Source organism: Hyalella azteca, unplaced genomic scaffold, assembly GCF_000764305.2.
Source record: "Hyalella azteca isolate HAZT.00-mixed unplaced genomic scaffold, Hazt_2.0.2 contig14656, whole genome shotgun sequence".
Lineage (NCBI taxonomy): Eukaryota > Metazoa > Arthropoda > Malacostraca > Amphipoda > Hyalellidae > Hyalella > Hyalella azteca.
Window position 1 is genome coordinate 713,516 of NW_025944533.1, and position 17,172 is coordinate 730,687.

Below are 17,172 nucleotides of genomic sequence, written 5' to 3' on the forward strand. Positions count from 1 at the left end.
TGACTGATATGATGATATTAGTCTTGAACGTATCATCTGATATGATGACAGCAGGCTTGACTGTATTGACTGGGATCATAATAATGAACTTGACTGTATTGACTGAAATGAAAATAATGGGCTTGACTGTATTGACTGGGATGATAATAATGGATTTGACTGTATTGACTAGAATGAAAACAATGGACTTGACTGTATTGACAGGGATTATGCTAATTGACTACACTTTATTTACTGATATGACGATTTTAGACAGCAGCACGTAACTACAACTATTGAGCCTCTACACTCAGTCATTTGATCAATTGAGAGAATAAAACAGTTTAAAATCATTATCAAGCAAACCACTAGATTACTGAATTATTTGTTTTGGGGCTAAATTATGTTCCAAAGTAGTGAAGCAGTAATGGTTGATTCCGGGTAAAAAATTTTATAGTTATACATCCGGTGTCGAATTATTACAATTAAATAGCAAACACATTTTGAGTACAAGGATTTGACAATTACAAAGGTAAATTAAAACAATTTAAGGTTGTAAATTAACAATTAATGGTAGGTAAATTAGAAAATAATTTAAAATAATCACAAAGATAAATTAACAGTTAAAACCATTAACAAAAACAGCGATAAGATCAAAGCAATATTAAATCTTTCCGATCCTATTCTGATCATGCGAATCGATTGCGTTCAGGCATGAATCTTTCAAATCGATAACATAAATTCACAATGAGTATGTAATTTTTTCATCCTGTTGGCTATTCTTGAATATTTTGATAATCTATTCAATAAATCATCTAACTCGATCGTTTTTCCGCGAAGAAATTCCTGGGTCCGTTAAGAAATTATTGAAATCTGAAAAGGAAATTCATCGTGAAGAAATTCTTCTTGTAAAATATTAAAAATTAATTCTCAAAATTGACCAAGCGTTTCTATTATTTGACGACTCCGGTTCTGTGAACAAATATTGCTTTTCTTCTGCAGCAATGAAGCAAGTCGCCTAGACGAACGTCCTTTAGAGCGAAGACGACCGCAAATTGTCTTCTCTTGTAGAGTGGAGCAGTGTTTTGGAGCAGATAGCTGAGACCGTTTTGCGCGACACAACCAAGTACGGCCATTTGCACCCAGAAATAACCTGCGTGTCGTCTCAAATTCCAGGGCCTTCAAGGGGTTTAACAAGCGGAAGATAATAATTTCTTCATGGCTTGTTTGCCGTAAAACTCGAGTCTTTCAAGCTCAAAATATTGAATTATCAAATATATATCGGGAACTACAAGCAGATTCGAGTAGCAACTGAATTTGGGGTGATGTTTTTTCGTACTTGAAAAATTTTGTCAAATAATTCAATATTTATATTTAGTTAATATTGATGGGTATGTGACTCTGCGGATATATTTTAATGCTGAAAAGTTGTCTTCAAAGTTTTACTTCTTTGTTCCACGATTTCCGCCCCAGAAACAAGCTTTTACATGGAAAGCGACAGGTTTTCCGAAAAAAACTTCCACAATTCATTTGTTTTCTTACTGCCCGTGAAGCTATAGTGACCAGTCAGCGTTCAAACCGTATTAAAGAAATGTTTATAATGAAAATTTCACTAAATTCATCAAAGTTTACTAAATTAGGTATGCATCCAACTCATCATGAAAAACTTTCTATCTTCGTAATTGCTGAAATTGACCTCAAAGAAAATCGAATTTCAGCTGAATTATGCGAGGCTTAAGTAAGTTCCACCTCGCGAGAACCTTGGTTAAGGTTCTCACCATCAAGCTGAAGACTCAATCTTCGAGATTCTTTCCCGCATGAACTCTTTGCCAAACAAAAGTCTCTCCTTGCTTGGTCTTGCACGACGTGAGCTGATTTCCTGTAATTAGAAGCTGCCAAGGTGTAATCGCTTGCCTCTTGCTCGGTCTCTGAAGAGTAATCGCTTCTCCGAGCCACGAACAAGCGTCGTGAACTTGAGACCTTCGTTCCGTTAGACAAGGCAAAGTCTGAAGCTCTGAGCTGGACAATGGGGCTCGTTACCCGACACTTGCTAACGGAATTGCTTCTTCTCGAAGGGGACCCTCGACCCTCGGAATCGACTTCTCGTGTCCGGAAACTCATAAGCCTTTCACCTCGGACTTTCTCGGATTCGAGCGGAGCTTTTCTGAAAATTTAGTTGTCGTACAAAATAACCCCACGCAATTTCTTAGGGTATGTGAGAAAATGTGAAAAAATTCTTTTAATTCCGTCTTGATATATTGAAATAAATGCATGCACATGCCTTTGCCTATACGAAATTCTACTCAAATTGAGAAGTATCCAAGTAAATTAAGATTTATTTCGTGTCGGTTAAGATTCAAGCCACCGAAAATTTGCATATTACGATTTAAGCTTATTAAACCTCAACATTTCGCATTTTTTACCTGTTTAATCAAATATTTCTGTTCTCAGAATGAAAACGTTTTACTTTAAAATAATTTCGTTCGGTAATATCTAAACACAAAATGCATAGTTGCATAATGATAATCAAGTTTGTAAAATTAGCATGAAATTAAACTAATTAGATCATAATTAGATATATTATGATTCTCGGAAATCTCAAAGTTTCCTGAAATTGCTGTTACGAAAAGAATCTGTTTCATGTATCATTTGAGATCTACTCTACAGTTTGTACTGTATTTCCACTGTCGTAATTTTAAACTGCTCATCAGTTGGTCCCCTTCGGTGTCTCCGTTTCAACTTGGCTCATTTCAAGCAAAAATAAAAGCAAAATGATCCTGCGAGTCTCTGGTTCGCCTATTGGAGCGGAAGATTCTGCAAACGCAAACGGTCTGAACCGGCATGTTTTTGCAGTTTTTCGGCATCCCTTCGAAGCAGAAGAAAAAACAGGCGACACAACGGCCCTCGAGAGAACATGGACCGTAGATTAGCTGCCTTCAAGAGGGACCGAAGCAAGAAATGAAAGTCTCTGAAATAAACTTGAGTTGGCTGCTCAAGGCAATCAACGCAAGCGCTTAGGACAAAATGATCATATTTTCTATAAGTTGAAATTTTGAATCGATTGGATGTTTTGTTATCGTTTTCCTTTTACAGAGTATCTCATTTGTGTTAGTTAAGACTTTCACTTCTGGTTGTCCATATATTCTATGAATTCATAAATGGACTTGGTCTCTGAAACGTTTTTTATGGATACAGTGAATGCATTCGGTTTTTTCCTTGCTTTTAAATTTTTTATTTTCGGAGTTTATATTAGATTAATTGTTTTAATGAAGGATTTCTGGTTCACTCTTCACCTCGTTGATCTCCAAAATTATCACTTATAAAGAACAAAATTGAAATTTAAAAATACTTCCAGTGACACTTTTTAATATGAATGCATCTAAATCACCCTACTAAAATTTATCTCCACGAAAATTTATATAAAATATTGGTGGGAGCTAGTGAGAGTATGAGCTCTTTTTTGCTGTGTCTTCAAAGAAACTGTTAATAACATCTTATTTTTATGCAAGGAAACGAAAACAAAATATATTTTCGCATTCGCAGCGCGCATGGAGCTTGCTGTGTTCAGAAGCCCGGGCTGAGCTTTTTTAGTCAAACTTTATATTTATTTTGAGAGGGGCGAGCGGTGCCGGGTACCTTAGCATGGGAATCGACTGCTCTGAAGGGATTGGTTTGATGATAAGAGAGCGGCAAGTGAAGTCGCTGGGGATTCAAGTGATTGGATGAATTCTTCAGGATTGGCAGTGCAGACCTGATCACGAAAGTGCTGGCAGAGAGAGAGAGAGCTGGCTAGAGAAATCCATCAGCAAGATATATTCATGACTTGAATACAAACGAAAAAAGATCCAACTGGAACTTTGATTAAAATGCGCCAGTTGCCAAGGATCACAAAATGACTATGAATTATAACTAATTAATCGCTTGTGCTGCGATGAAAATGCAGAGGTAAAAAAATTCAAAAATAATTGCCTCAAGTACTTTCATTATTTGTGATGATTTTTTTTAACAGCATGAAATTTCCATTGCACCTAGGTCATATAATTTTAACTTTAAATGAAATATAGGCGAATTTAAAAATTTACGCGGCACATTTGTTTCTTTATTAGTAATGCAAGATTATTGAATTAATTATTTACTTTCAAATTTCTCAAATTTTTAATTGCTTCTCCTTTGACAAGAGATTAACTAAAAATTTATTAGAAATCCCGGGTCGAAGCTAGCTTGTGATAAAATAATAACTTATGCCTGAATCAATTTCAGTCATGGAACATCAGCATTTTTGACTGTCGAAATTAAATCTTTCATTCCAATTGAAGATATTAAGATCTTCTCTGGCTGTTTAAATATATTATAAAGTATTATTCTATATACTACATAAATAAACTACAGGCTGCCTTCAATTACCAAAAACTAAATATTTATCAGCATTGGATTGGCGAAAAAATGTTCCCAATAATTTATTTCAGCGAAATTTTTCAGAATATTCAGAGACTGTGTGAGTGATTATTCACTCTGTTTGATAACAAAATAAAGCCTTTTTAATATTATTTTTCTCCTTGTTTTCATCTAAAACTTGATCGTTCCCATCAACAAAGCGTCTTCTTAAAATTCCCTGCACATCGCAGGCCTCCACAGTAACGGTCTTGTTCAATTTTATTGGACCTAACCGCAAGTCCGTTCAGTATTCAGTCCCGATAGACTTTATGCAAATTCTTTGGTCAAAGCTACGCCTAGGGAACAGGTTTCCCGGGAAATCTCTGAGCCCGAAGCTAATTTAATTCATGCTCGCATCTGAGTGCTATATGACAGGATCTACTCGTGAATTCAACCCGTGGGTGGTTTCGCATGGAAAATTCCCTTTGAAAAGGAAGGGTTACTAAGTTTGAGATCAGTTTAATAGGTATTTTTGTGGGGAAATTAGTTTCTAGTTATTCTAGTTAAAATAATTAAATTTATGAAAGAAATTTCCTATGGCCAAAATTCCTGAACTTTCTAATAATTTTTGCAATCAAACACAAATATCTCTAGCTTAAAATTGGACAATTTCTTATGTAAATGTATTGTAATAAATGTTTTTCTCTCCAAGAGTGTGATTTTTAAAAAATTATATTATAACATCAGTGAATAAAACATTCAGCATTGGTGGAATCTTTTCGTGCAATAAAGTTTGCTTAAAAATAGCAGGAATATTTCTGAAGCAACGTTTGGTCATCTCGTCACGGTCAGAGAGGGGACCTGAGAGCCTTTGCAGCGCGTGTTTAGATTCCTCCGACAGAGCACTTCACAGCAACGCTTGAAAAGGGAAACGCTCTGTGTGTGTCACGAGGAGTGTACGAAATATCTTCATGTCTCGCTAGCGAAACCATGCNTGCGTTCACCGTATGACTCCGTGTCTCGGTTACGAGACCATGTGTTCACCGTATGACTCCGTGTCTCGGGTGCGAGACCATGCGTTCCCCGTATGACTCCGTGTCTCGGTTAAAAGACTATACGTTCACCGTATAAATGCATAAATGCAAGTTGGGAGAAACGGACATACATAATTTTATTAAAAAACTATTAATTAAAAAAACTTATTCCCCAGATCTGTTACATATAGACGCTGTTTTAAATTTTATTTGAAATTAAAACGAACTTTCATCAATATTATTTGTGATCAATAATATCATTTGTGATGCTTTCTGCTTTCAGTATTCTACTTTTTATTAAGTATTCATATTTAATGCAGTTATATGCCGTTCACATAGTTGTCCATGAGAATACTTGTTCGAAAGTTCGTTTTGAAGAGAAAAACATTATTTCAGACATAAACACCGTATAATTTGCGCAGTATAAAATAATAGATGAACAAGAGGAGTCTAGCTATTTCTGAAAATAATTCGTAGAGGCTATACAAATACAGCAAAGCACTCATGCTTATATCAGAGGACGGCTGCATCGTTCTCTTATTTTCCTGTGCCGTTTATGACAGGCCCCGATATCCCACCTAAAGCTAGAAGCAAACCCTCGCTCATCCATCCAATCCCTTATATTGTCGCAAGTTTCGTACTTGAGGAGCCTTGTGGATGTGCCAAGTTGCGACAAGAAATGACATGTGTTCCAATAATACGATCCAACTTTGCTCGATCCGCCGCCCATGCTTTCAAGGATTGGAAATTCTCATCGACGAAGATGGCTTTGGATGGCAAAAAGTCGAAAAATTTGATATATTGGTATTGAAGTTACAAATTTTGTATTCGTTGGAAAATGAGAAACGGTAATTTTTCATATAAAATTTTTTTACGCGGGAACATTTTTATCAAATAATTTTCATGACTTTTATTGCCTAAATTCCTTCCGTTTTTATTATTGTACTTATACGCATCATTATACCAGTAATCGCTTCAGTAGAAAACACAACTTTCCTGAACAGAAATGTAGAAAAACAGCGTACCTCTTTGTGATGTACTGAAAACTTTCTTGCCATATTCCGTACATGACGCAAGCGAGCCCTCGTACGCAATCTGTTGAAACGGTAACTTGCCGCTCGGTTTCGAAACTGTAGGGGAAAAAATGCTCCCTGAGAACCCCTTTCGTAATTTTAGGGTGAGTGGGATAAAGAAGTTTTCAGGGATTACCGCCGCAGGAAAGCCGATTACGCAAAATGCGTAGAAGGCAAAACTTCGCGAGCATAAAATATGCCAAGAACATTTTGAAAACAGACAAAGAAATATCGTAGTTAGTTAATGTTCCAGTGGGTGAAACCTTTTATGCTGATTTATATAGCCTGAATTGAAGAAAAGTAAATTTGAGCGGCAGCTATTAATATTTCACAGAAAGAGAGAATTCTTTGTGGCAAGATTTATGATTTGCATGCAAGTAAAACAAAAATAAATATTAGCCTGTCAATAATTTCATGTCATAAGTTCCCCTGGTTCAATTCCGTTCTAATATAGTTCGAGTTTTATTAAGTTGAAAGTGACTTCTGCCTTCTCTTAGTAACAGATAATAAAATATTTTTATGTCAGGCAAATGAAGTTCATGTGATATTACCAACAGGAAGCCGAAAAGCCGGAAACCTGCACGACAGCTGGCGACAAATATTTTCAGACCGAGGTTTTGGCCTAAGGAAATATATAGACAAAATATAATTTCCCTCAGTTTTGGTATAGAAATTATTTTCTCTTCCTGTTGTTACTACAAATTAGCGCAAAAAATTTCAGTGCTCTGATACCAGTGTTTCAGCAATAAAGAATTTAGTTTTGATATTGATAATTGTAATTTGTGTGTACAGTTCTTATTAATTTAGGTGAATTAGAAAGAAGGAAATCCCTAATTTTCAAATCAAAATTAGAGTCATGCAAAATTAATTACGTTGGATATAGTCCTTTTACTTCAATCTAATTGCAGTATAGCTTAAATAAATGATGATGATGTCAAATCGCATAGAAAATAGTGAATAGAAATTCTGTAGAGAGTATGGCTCGGTATAATTTTACCTTAAAATGATAAATTTCATGTTGCCTGATAGATAAATTGTCATAAGCAAATTGTATTTTGTCAAACTATTCAAGAAGAATAATTAAGTAACTAATAGTTATCGTTGTAATCAATATTATAGTATTGCTTTCTAGAATAACTAATTTATTTTATTCTTTTCTTAATAATTCACAACATTTGATGAGAATTAATGATAATATCAACACATTTGATAATATTAATTAGGAATTCAGCTCCAAATTTTTCCATTTTATGATCGAATTTATGTACGTCAACATATTATCATGACGATAATACTCAACATATGCACCATGATGAAAAATTGCAATCTTGAATTTAATCTGAAATTTGGTAACCTCATTTTTTTTATTTTTTTCAGTTGACGTACGGAAGACGGCCGCCACGTCAGCAGTTTCCTGCGTCCACGAATTGTGATCAATCAACGAAAACCAAACCCCGGACAGCGGCTGCAAAATGGGATAAAAATCCCCCTCTACCAAGCCATCCAATTTCCGGAAGAATCAGCTATAGTTAAAATCCTTCCTTAAAAGGGATCGCTCCCTCCCTCCTATACTTAAAATTGCTTAAAATCCCTCCGTTGTCTGTTTAGTTATATAATAAATATTCTTGTTATGTGGTATAGTTCAGTTCCGAGTTATTTAATTTCGTTCTATAGTTATCTTCCGGTAAATCTTCTTAATTATTTTTCTCAATTCAAGTATGATGCATCCAATTCACTTAACCCGATGTTTTCAATAATTTGGACGAAATACTTAATGGTTCTTGGGATTTTAAAATTTAAAATTTTCAATCATGTATCGTTTGATTCTAAATTAATTCCGTCAGTTTTCCCTGTTAATAAATCTATGCATGTTACAATTCAATGTTGTTTCTCTAGAGTTTTTTCATTTAATTATTTCCGTTCAACGATAATAGGCCCACAATTTATTTAAAATATTTTTCCGAGGTGATGTTTGCTGACCAAAGGAAAACATCAAGAAACGACAAGCGTGCGGTGCATTTGCTTAGCGTCTGCACTCCTTCATTCTTCCTTAGGCAGTCTTAGCATACCCCACTCATGACCCCCAAACACAAATCATTACCCCAGACCCCCAACCCATTACCCCCGCTCTGTATCTTCAGAGCACCATTCGGCCCGGGAGTCTCGCTGCCAAACGACGGCAGCGTCTATTTGCCGGAGCCGTTGCCTCAGCACTTCGCCGGCCTTTCTGAGTCTGCCAGAGTCCCTGTGCCAGACTACTATAGAAGACTTCTACTTTAATCTGGCAGAGTTGTAGCCTCAGTACTTCGCCGCTCTTTCTGAGTCTGCCAGAGTCCCTGTGCCAGACTTCTACAGTAGACTTCTACTTTAATCTGGCAGAGTTGTAGCCTTAGCACTTCGACAGGCTTTCTAAGTCTGCCAGAGTCCCTGCGCCAAACTTCTGCAGTAGACTTCTACTTTAATCTGGCAGAGTTGTAGCCTCAGTACTTCGCCGCTCTTTCTGAGTCTGCCAGAGTCCCTGTGCCAGACTTCTATAGTAGACTTCTACTCTACTGTGCCAGAGTTTTAGCTCAGGCACTTCACTACTTCTCTTCTTTTCCTGAATCTGCTAGAGACATCAATTAAACTTCCACTTTACTTTTACAAAATTGTAGCATCAGCATTTCAGCATTCTTGTCTTTGAAAAATGCTTATAAAACATTCAAAATATAAATTTCAATCATATAGACAAATAAAAATTAACTGTTTCTAACTAACTAATATATTTCTGCGCTGGTAATATATTTCTCATCTGCAAAGTTCAATTTCAACTGATGATGAAGAATTACAGGGGTCCAAATCCGGCATGAGTCGAGCGGCTAATTGCACGGCATGCACTCGTTATCATTTTTTGCTGCGCCCCGCGAGTGAACATTTGGACATTTTTTACAATTCACCCGCAAGAATTTCTGTTAATTGGACGCCCGTGTTTGCTCTGTTGAGGGGAGCTGCCGCAATTTTTCATCGCAGCGTTTCATTACTAATCGTGTATAAAGTGATGAGTGCCGATATTATAATTTTGATTGAAAATTTAAACTGTAATTTTACTCGAATTCAATATTGAACTTCTTTAAAAATGTTAATTCTATCAAAGCATCAATGAAAATTATTTGACATTAGTTTAATTTAATTTTTATTGTAATGTCACTCAACTTCCTAATAATTCGAAAAATTGTGAGAGGCAACACAGCAGCTATGCATGGATTTTTTTGGGGTGTTGAAATTAAAGGACAAGTTTAATTCGAATAAAAATTATATCGTGAACCGCTTATGTGAAATTCGAACATTTTACTATATTTGAATAAATTAAATTTTGTTTACGAGCAATTAATTTGTCGTGAACATCATCACTGTGATCGTTCAGAAAATGGATGAATACCCTGAAAATTTATCTTTCATAATGAATCAGTACTTCCTTAAATTTCTCAAGTATAACTAATGCGCAGCAAGATTAAGATTTAGATATTAAACAGGTAAAATATGCAATCATTATGCTAGTCTTATCAGAATCATAGCCTAGCTGATAAACGCAACTTCGAGTCTCTGTCGCGCTCAGCAGGAAGCTTGATACTCGCGAGCTACTCGCATAATAGAACTCAACTGAATTGTGAATGAGACTGCAACAAGGCTATCAAAAAACTGCAACAGTACTGAAACTTGACCCTAAGAAAACCGCGCATATTATTGTCACTATATCATGTATCTTACTAATGTTACTATGGGCTTATAATGAAATGCAGCTCACGTTCGTTATATACGAATAATTTACTTCATCTTTAATAAGTTTTTACATTGTTATTACAATCGACCACCAGCATATTATCCACATGCATGCAGCCTATGCCTCCTACCCTCTTCAAGCACCCTGTGCAATAGCATACCGGTATTTTGCTCTATGAATCACAAACTTCAAACCTCATATTGCGTCGAGACACCAAGTACCTCAACATATGCAACCTTGTGCCGCTCATTTTGTACAGTCTACTTCTGCATGCACATCTCTTGGTCCATCATATTTCCCTTAGGACTGGTAGTGCTCAGGCGTCACAAGGCGCTCTAATGAAGTCCACGCCTCGGTCGGTAATAAGAGCGCCTTCTCACAGGCTGCCTATCAGAAACCTAAGAAGAATAAGGGCCAGCCGACCGCTAGCTAATGACTGAACTACGATAATACTCCTTTGATTTTCAACAAGGTGCGCATGGCTCCATCTCCGCTCTCCACGCAGACCATATGCCTGGGAAGAAAATGGAGTTAACATGTTAAGGATTCGAGTACATCCCAGGAGGCTCGTAGACAACGAAGATCCTAATTGACTAAACTTTAGTAGATATTGAAGCGTCGTACATGGAAGTACGTTCTGGTCATTACGATTTACTGAGCTAATTATAGTGCAGAGGTTCTTTATAATTATATGACACGATCTTGAAAGTTTCAGTGGGATTTTTTTTTTGCCACTTAGCATCGCTTGTCTGAGATTGAGTCATTAGTTTTTTTTAATACTACTTATTAACTATTGAGTATTATGATCGTTGCACAATGACTGTTAACACATTTCTTTTCATGTGATTTTCAGAGGTCTCGCTTGAATAATTGTCATAGTTATTACGAAGGTAAAATAATCACTGTAAGTCATTTTTACTTTCCTCAAATTAATTAATTTATCATATATATTTCACATGCTTAATCATAAACAATTAGTGTAAATAATATTTTAATGGATGAATATTTCAATAAAGTATACATAATCGATGGCATTGTTCACCGTCGCTTATAAGATGAAGTAAACTGACTTGATGAATACATAGCGATCAAGTTTTCCATTCCGGTAATTAATTGAGCTCATCGCCGATTAATTAAGAAGAACTATTTAAACTCTGGACGAATTTAATTCCTTAACAATTGGTTTCTGTAAACCCATTTCCAGTCGTTGTTCGTATCCGATTATGAATAACTCACGTCGCGCAAACTTTTGATTTTCATCTGGCATTAGCCAGAGAATTAGATTTCTTAATTTTTATATACATAAAATTATTTCGGATATCATCACTATTTGATGGTTTTAATCGCATACGTTAAACTGATGCTAAACAACTGATCATGTGAATGACTACCAAAAACTTTTAGATCCCGATTAGAGTTCCACCAAATCAATTTTTTAATGATAAAAATTAGATTAATAAGATAAATGTTTTTTTTTAATGTCTGAGCGTTTAGAAAGTGCAATAAAGACTGGGTTGCCCTAACGATAAATTATTAGCAATTATGTTATTTATTTGCAGTTTTGATGCGTTTTTCCAGCTTTAAAACGACCTTTTGAATCATCTCATATCTTGGAAATTATTTTGCATGCGGAGTCAGTTTCAAAGAGAAGCCGGGAAACAAACCAAATGTTGCAATTTTTCAGAGTGCTGATCTTACTGAACAGTGATGATGCCGATCAATAAATATCAGCATTTGTTTAACTACAATATCAAGTAATTGAGAGGGATAATTTTTCTCTCCAATTTAATGATATTCAATAATTTATATATGCTGGTGAAAACTGCAAGAGTTATTCATTTCATTTAATTCCTAGAACGTATCTAGTTTTTTTCTATCCTGTGTTTCATTAGAATTTCTCAGTTTATCCTACCAATAATTTTACATCCATTTTCTATCAAATTCTGATTTTGCAGAGTCCTCTGAAAATTAAATAAACGTTTTATGCAGTCTGCGTGTGTGCTGAAGTAATACAATTTGGCTGAATAGTCCCTATGTTTAGCAGGAAGATCCCGAATGTGGTTTGCTCTTAACAAATGGAGTCGCCATGGCGCAGCGGTCTTAGGCCTCGGCCTTGCATGCTGCGCGCCTTGCCGCCGCTGTGGCACCGCCAAAACCGGCCTCTAATATCCGGGAAATCGTCTCGCCGAAAATAGCCAATAATGTCTCGATGGCTCTGTCAGTAATATCCATGCAAAGCCATGCATGCACACAAATGCTCGTTGAGAATATTTCATTTTTATCTACTTTTATAGAATGAGATACATTGTCCCAGGCTTAGGCAATCATAAGTTATTGCGATGAAAGTTTCCATTCTATGTGGAACGTCAGCTTCAATTATTTTACTGAATATATTAATTTATTTTAATTTTAATTGTACGGCATTGGTTCATAAGAAGAGCATTTTACGGGCAATGGTTCCGCAATGCTGTGTTCAGTCGCCATTATTCATTATCCGAATTATTTTTCTTAATTCAACCTCAATAATAGTATGGGGGATCTATCAGTGGCATGGGATATTTGATATATCAAAATTGCTTTGTGCAATTATTAATCTTCAATTAAAAAAGGAGAAATAAATTTGTATATAAAATTGATAAGATAAATTAACTACATGAAGACAATATCAACGTAAGGTCACTAGAATGAATAAAAATTTGCTGCACTTCATTAGGTAAATGTAACTACTTGAGATGTGTAAAAAATATGTCCTAAAAAATCTGAAGTTTAAGAAATTTCCGAAAGTTTGAAGTTAGAGGCCAAATTTTAATTCCTTGATACTGTATGAAATTAAATGAGCTACATTATTGATAATGCAAACGAGAAAGGAATTGAGGTTAATATTATTTGGTAATAATATTAGGTTCTCGTCATCTCAGTAAGCTATTTATAACCTTAATTGTTTTGTTGAAGATAACCTCATTTTGTATATTTAGTCTATTTTCCTAACAAATTTGGGATGAGTTCAGAATAAACTTTGCAACGTTTTGTCCGCAATTTAAGCTAAAATAAGTAAATAATCTCCTGACTTATCATCATTCCATTCATGCTCCCCATCGTTCAAATTTTCATGAGCGTCAATAATGAATTATCAGAATTTTTATTGCTTTCAGCTAATTTCTGATATTTTAATTTATCATTCGTTGCCAAATCAATTAATTTTACTATGTAGCAGAAAATTATTTCTTTGATAGTAGATAAATGTTTGTGGACCGATAATCATACTGTTAAATTATTATTTTTCATTTTGATATTGTAAATACTTCAGATATAGTGGGGGATGTGTTGAAACTTATGGAAAATTATCATTATTCATTCTCAAAATGTTATTCGGCAAATTGACAAATTCGGCAATTTGACAAATATTAATTGACAGTGCATGGGTAAAGAACATTCTTGACCACGACATTATCACGTTTAATTATTGGGATAAAAAAGTGTTGACTAAGATTTTTAACTCCTCATTTTTTACGAGGCAAATTGTATGGCATTGTGATAGCAAGGTATTGAGACAACAATGTTTTCAAAGCAGATCGGATAAGAAATAAATACCATTTAGGATACGGGCATACGAAATCCGAGCTTAATTTAAAATATTTTGAACATGTTAAATTCGTCTGTTAATGCTGAAATTTTTTCTCTAAAACGTAATTTGTAGTATCAATATCTAAGTGAATAAATTAGCAACATCAATATCTATGTAAATAAATAAAAGTTAAAGCTAGTCACTCAAGTAACAAGAGGTATTCATGCTTGCTTTCCATCTGATATTTGTCAAGCCAGAAATTCCTTGTGCCTAAAGATTGCCATGCAGACTTCGAGAGCCTTTGAAGGGCGAGTCAACGAACTGATTACACAGCCAGACCCCGTCGAGTGTTAGTTTAGTTTGGTGTCGAGCTGTACGTTGAGAACAGAGCATCGACTGTCATCTATGGCCTCCCTCTGAGTGAGGCCAACATAGTTGGAACTTCGAACAGATGAAAGCCACAGCGCTATCGCAACCAGCCCCTGGGCCTCTACGTGTCGTCTCCCATTGGCAGACTAAAGTCCATGCCAAGAATGTGATGCCAGACACTGCCATAGCAGTGCCACAAGTCAGTAGAACCAAGGCACTGCTCTTATCAGTCTGTTTCATGTTCCTTCTCCTTGCAATTTCCTTGCCTCTTTTCCTCCTTTGAAGACGAACCTTGGTCTGGAACAGCTGAATATTCTAGAGCTCCACACATGCTCTAATTAAGCTCCCTGATGATGACGAATCTAATTGAGTTTGCATACTGCACGCCTGATTAACATTTATCGTGGAACTGAGGACGAATTCTGCATTCCACACCGATGTATATTTAGAGATATTTTTTTAGAAACTAGTTTCTTAAAAGAAATGCTTCAATGTATATATATACAAGAAAGCAGTTTGAATTTTTGACTACATGTTTTAATTGCCAGGTCCCTCTTCCATCATAACTTTTGATCGGAAATAACACTGAACACGAGAAAACAGTTTTCTCTTCCGAAAACTCCGAGTAGATTATGTTAATTGATCATGTAACTCACAATTGTATTTGTAAGTAATAAATAAATCAGGATATTTAAAAAGAATATGAATTGTTTAACAAATTGAGCATTTATTTATTTATTTATTTATTTATAACTCTCATCCTACAATGAATAAAATACATTTTCAACAAAACCTGAAATTTGCCCATAAAAAAGGTCTTGTAACCAAACCAAATAAAAAATTATTGGGCTTTTCGCAGAATATTTATGAGCAACGGATCCAATTTTTTTAACTTATAAACGTCAAAAAAAAACGAGGTTGGAAATGAGGAAACTTCGAGACAAAATTGATTGATGTGAAATTGCATAAAGAAATTGACACTTAAAGTTCATTTAAGTTCATTTTTACTCATCATTTCTAACATATAGCGCTATATGCTCATTCCATCTCAACATCGACTCATCAAAATATTATTTCTATAGTACTAAAATTATGTTATAAGGCCTGATACCAAAATATATATCATAATAATTTAAAATAAATTAACATATACCATCTCTCTGTTTCACATTAATCAGGAAAAATATAAAGATTCTTAGATATGTTTTTGTAATCATTCATTCCCTTTCTTAAAATTACGGTTTAATTGGCGGCTGGAATAAATCCTTTGTTTTCACACAGTCCAGATTGCATGTCTTCGCCAGTCTACTTCTGCGTTGATAACACCTTCGATCACGATTCTCCAAGATCGTTAGGAAAATTAATTTTTTATTTGACTCAAATTCGATTTAATTTTAGTTTATTGCAATGTAGGTAGTGTTTATGCTATCGACTTAATAAGCACGTTTAGTTTCACTAGGCAAGGTTTTTAATTGTTTCAGTTTCTCACGAGAACAAGCGCTATTTTCAAAATTTAATATGATATGATTTCTTAATACTTTGCGCGGTCTTTACATCACGTCATTTTTTTAATGAATATAAGTTGAAAACATTTATGCAAAAAATTAACGAACGGAAACTCCTAAAAATGAATCTGCTGCTCGATCGATTGACAAATGATATCAGCGTGAGCATTGCGTTGGTATACGCACATCATACCGATACGCACCTCATATACGCCTCATGATACAGGTAATAAAATGGCCCTGCTTGTGCCTGCTATGCGTACTTATTCGTTCAGCAACTTGCAGCAAACAATGGATGACAGGAGAAACTAAGAATGCGGCGGCATCTGCAAAATTCTTGACGAAGGAAGAGAAACTGCTAATGAGTACTACACAGGACGTCGAACATACTCATGTCGAACACGAGATTTACTTTATACGTTGTTGTCTTGGAAAATCGTGAACAAAATTAAATTCGATTAAATAACTTTAACAGTTAGGCAGATATTTATCTCAGTCTAAGGAAATATTACCAACTATGGGCATACATTTATATTGCCTTTGCTTCCAGCAGATGCAAACGGGAACTCGCATTTCGCCCATAGTCAGCCAACCAATGCTGTCGACAATTTATAGGAGCTTCTCTCGGAAGCCTCGGTTGCTGGCCATGTAAAAACGGACGCCGAAACCAGCGGACTGCGTAAGAACTGCCTCAAGCTCGGCTGCAACTCGTGGCAACGGCGTCATCCTTGGAGCGTGTGTAGCCAGCATACGAATATCTCCAGAAAGGCTTGGTTTTTGCGGCAACTGCTCGCTGCGCGTCGAGGATTTGGCAACGCAAAGATCCCTCGTTGATTTTCAGACTAGGAATTGCTTTTCTTCCCAGTAGCATTTGATGATGAAACGCACTCCTTTTTTGTTCCTCGAATTTCTCCCCAGACAAGGTTTTTTCCTCAACGCAGTCATCACGGGCAAGATGAAGGTTCATTTTTGCGGTCGTGTAAATGCAGGTACATTTTTACTCAATTTGCAATTTCTTTTCCGCGACTGAGAAGCAGGTTAAAAAATTGGGAGAAATTTTTGCCTAAGCGAAATGGGGAATTGGATTATTTTTTATAATTAAAAGTTACCAATCTTACTTGAAATGAAGAAGAATTGAAAGCGTAAATTGTTTAGTGGAAAAATTAGGTAAAAATTGAACGACTGTGATCTAAAAAGTATCTAATAAAGAAAAAATACAATCTCATATAAAAACAGGCTATCTAAACTTTTTACAACATTTTTACTCATTTCAACCATGTCAATTTGTGATGATATAATGCGTTTTTTTTTATTATTCAGACGCGTATCAACAATTCAGTGGGAAATAATGAGACATTGATGGACGTGATACGACTAAAAATTTTTTTTTCTTGGATGGAAAACATTTTTTTCTTGAAAATATCTTCAAATAAAAGTTTGAAGATATTTTCATGTTTCGGAAGAGGATTTGATAGTAAGGTGTATCATCAACATTTTTTTTATTGCTTAATAG